The 3,915-nt window shown below is 46.8% G+C and overlaps 1 pseudogene; it reads left to right on the forward strand.

Moving 5' to 3' along the window:
• Positions 1-771: 771 nt before the first annotated feature.
• LOC101640202 lies at positions 772-1,354 on the forward strand (annotated as a pseudogene).
• The last annotated feature ends 2,561 nt before the right edge of the window (positions 1,355-3,915 follow it).

Raw genomic sequence — 3,915 nt, forward strand, 5'->3', positions numbered from 1 at the left:
AGGTGGTGTGTTGGCTCTGTGTGTGTATGTGTGTGTGTGTGTGTGTGTGTGTGTAGTAAAATAAAAATAATGGAATTAGCTCTGTGCCACAGTTTCACTGTCCTGGAAATAGCCAAGTGCACATGCACGGATGATCCGCAACATACAAATGATACAAAAAAGTTAAACGCTCTTGTATCTGCATTTAACACTGGCATTGCACAGGTTATGGGTCAAAAGGATGGGAAATTCATGCTGACAATTTTAAAGGGTTCATTTTTCACAGGATGACCTTGAGTAGCAAGTGTAAACATGGTGTCAAATCAAGAGAGAAACTGCAAGGGGGGAAAAAAGAGGGAACTTTGAATTTTAGTACCTTACCCTAACAGCCTGGGGTGGTGCAAATAGTTTGCACTAACATACAAACTGAAACGGTAGGGGCTCAAACCTCCTAGGGGCTGGGGGAAGAAAGGTCTGGCAATCTAATTCTGTAAAGATTATAAGCAAAGAAAAAACAAACAAACAAAGATTATAGCTAAAGGAACTACATGGGGTAGTTCTGTCTGACACACATGAAGTGGAGAGGTCAACACAGGTCCAAATCAACCTGACTGCAAACCTTTTCTATTTTTTAGTAGCACCTTCTTTGTGGCTCCCCGGGATGTAGCACACCTTGCTGGTCTCTCTCTCCGACTAGAATATAAATGCCACATGAGCAGAGACATTATCTGTTTTTGTCACCGTTGTATGCTAAGGACCTGTAACAGTGTTGAAATAGAGAGAGCTGGGAAAATGGCATCGGCCATGCTGGTCTTGGTCATTACTCTGTGGCCGGCAGCATGGGGACTCCTGTGAAACTGTTGGGAGCGGTTGCAGGGGAACCTCCTGCGGAGCCGACCAGGCGTTCCCAGCTCTCCTTGGGCACCAGCATTAGCTGTCCAGGGCCCAGCAGTAGTTGCAGAACCAGCACACAATTACAGTGGAAGTAAGGACATTTCTAGCCTCTTGTATCTTTTGGATGGTAGCTCCTAAATATAGGTGCTCTATAGGCGCTCGATTGAAGTGAATGGATGTAGGAGAAGAAACCCTTGGAAGGTTATGAAAGTGAAGAATAATAGAGACGTTTGTCCTGCATGTGGACACCTGAAACAGAAGCACGTCCTTTGTGGCTATTTGCTATGAGAAGGTGCACAAGGAGACAGCAGAAGTCAAGAGCCAGATGGGGAAAGCACAAGGAGGTCCTTTTGAGGCTCCTACTGTAGAGCCGATGGTTCTGTACTCCGCTGGGTGAATGGAGACGCTGGGGGAACAAGACCAGGGCAAGAGGATCATTGAATGGGACAGAAAGAGACCATCCTGGTTCACCCAGAATTGACGCAACAAATGTTTAAAGAGGATAACTTCACATAATAGAACACTGCTCCTGCAAGAAGAAGATGCTTTGCTTTTATGTTATAAATCATCAATATAATTGAAATCACCCTTTACAATGAAAAAAAAAGGAATCGAGTAGACTTCCAGTAAACATGTGGAATATGTAGATCAGTGGTTGAGTTATTGGAAACCCCAAATACCACACTCGTCTACTGGAAATACAATTGGTTAGATTACCTGACACGTATATTTCATTCTAGAACCACCCTAGTTATTCAACCTCAACAACAGCTACGTCCTCATAGTAACTAATCCAACATCCATTTATTGAAAAACATTCTCTGTGCTAGGCTGACAAATAGCCCAGAGCCCTCAGCCTTAAGAACATTGCTGTCCTCAAATGAAGAACACCGGTCTAGAAAGTAAAGGAGGCTCAGCGGATACTTGAGAGAACTCTGTGGAAGATACAGCAGTAAAGCTGCTCAGAGAGTTAGACATCAAGGACCCTGGAAAGATGCTGAGGGGGAGGTACCACAGGACCTTCCACCGTTAAGCCTGGACTCCACTCCAGGGAGGGCAACATGGCTGTGCAGTGGTGGAATTCTCACCTTCTCTGTGGGAGCCAGCCTCAGTGCCCAGTCAAGGTGCCTCAGGGACAGCCACCTCATTAGTCCGTGGAGACTTGCATGTTGCTATGGTCCTGAACAGGTTTCAGAGGAGCTTCCAGACTAACATTGACCCAGAAAGAGGCCTGGTGACTTGCTTCCCCAAAATTCAGCCTATGAAAACCCTGTAGATCCCAGCAGTCCAATTTGCAACTGGTCACAGGAATGGTTGGTGCAGGACCAGGCAGCGTTTCCTTCCGCTGTGCATGGGATTGCCAGGATGCAAGTCATCGTTGGGACCAACCGGAAGGCAGTTAACAATGACCGCCACTCCAGCTGCTCCTTTTCCTGCCTAGACTGGACCCCAGGAGGCTTAACCTTCCTCACACTCTTACTTCTCACTGCTCTCTACCTTTGACCATGTTCTCCCTCCACTAAGGCCTTCAGAGGCGGGTTGATCCTAATTCCTCTGCTTGAATCACTATGGTGCAATCTACCTCTGGACCCCGCATTGTTTCGTATCCTCAAGTTATTGTGTCATGCTGATGGATCGTATCTGCACAACCTCCCCAGCAAACGGTGTTGTAAAGTCCTGAGAAGGCCTCCATTACATCAGGGGAGAAGCCACTTGCACCGCGGAGAATGGGGCAGAGGTGTCCTCCCGCCTCCACTCCAGTTGGCAGTACTTAAAGCTAGAAAGGCTGCTCCTTAAAGCAACACTAACTCAGCCCTTCAATCAACTCAGACAAAGGTAAGGCTTTCCTGTTCTCAGGGGCCTCAGACCGGAATCAGCCTGGGCTGGGAGGCACCAGGGCCCACCATCGCCACCAAGAAAATGTGGAAAGACCGAATCCAGGCTGTGTTTCAACCACTTGGCTGAAATGGAATCATCTGACTCAGATGAAAAAGCTATTAATTAGCTAACCCAAAGCTGCTTCCTCTCTGAGGAGCCAGGCAGATGTTCACTCAGGATTCAGCTTTTCCACGACAATCGCCAGGCCTGCCAAGATACCGAGTTGAGCTGGCTGCTGCTCGCACATCTGCGTCTTGCATGCCCCCTCCCGCTGCAGGTGAAACACCCAACTGCACCCAATAGAATTGGCTCTGTGCTTCTCCCCTCGCTGAGTCACAGTGGCCCAGGACTTGAGGCTTGAAAAGTATGACTTGACTTAGCATTAGGCTGGTCAGCTACTGGAAGAACATCAGCAAACACAGGCATAGCAATAAGACCCTCCAAAGCAGGCCTCTGTTGAACTCTAGATTCATCGTGCAACTGAAAATGCCCAGGGCTGTCCTCTGACCTACTGGACAAATCTTTCCTGCTCATTCTGATACATCTGCCCTCGCTTTGAAAAGATTAAACCAAGTGATTCTTCACAAGCCACCTTCCTCTGCTGCACATGTATTGGTGGGAAGCAGAATTTGGAAGGCAGGAAGAGAAACCTGGTATTCAGGAACTGTGCAAGAAGTCGGGGTCCAGTATCTAGCCAGGGGTCCCGGGTACAGCCTAGAAGGAGAGGAAGAGACAATCAAGGGTCAGAATCTGGAAAACACCAAGTCGGCTGAATACAAATTTCAACCCTGTATGAAATCTTACGTGATCAATTTGCTACAATTAAAAAGGACCACTGTGACTCCTACCAGGCTGGGGTTCTGCCAGCAGTTTCTCATTCTCCTCACCCATGAACTGTAGAACATTGGGGCCACATATGCGGAGGCCTTGTGTGGTATGTATTTGCCATTGGGTTTTCTAAGTCCTCTCTAGTTTTTTTATCTTATTATTTATTTAAAACTTTTATTGATTTTTCCTCTCCAGTTTTTTAAAGGTCCCCAATGATACTCTCATATTTTAAGGACTACAAGTTCTCTTCTGGAAACAGAGCAAGACTCTTGAAGGCTTCCACTTTTCTAAGGCCTCACAAAACTTCTTTGTTTCATGTGTTTCAGGGTGCAAAAG

This window comes from Echinops telfairi, unplaced genomic scaffold (assembly GCF_000313985.2).
Source record: "Echinops telfairi isolate 266 unplaced genomic scaffold, ASM31398v2 ScPeMD7_10;HRSCAF=50, whole genome shotgun sequence".
Taxonomy (NCBI): Eukaryota; Metazoa; Chordata; class Mammalia; order Afrosoricida; family Tenrecidae; genus Echinops; species Echinops telfairi.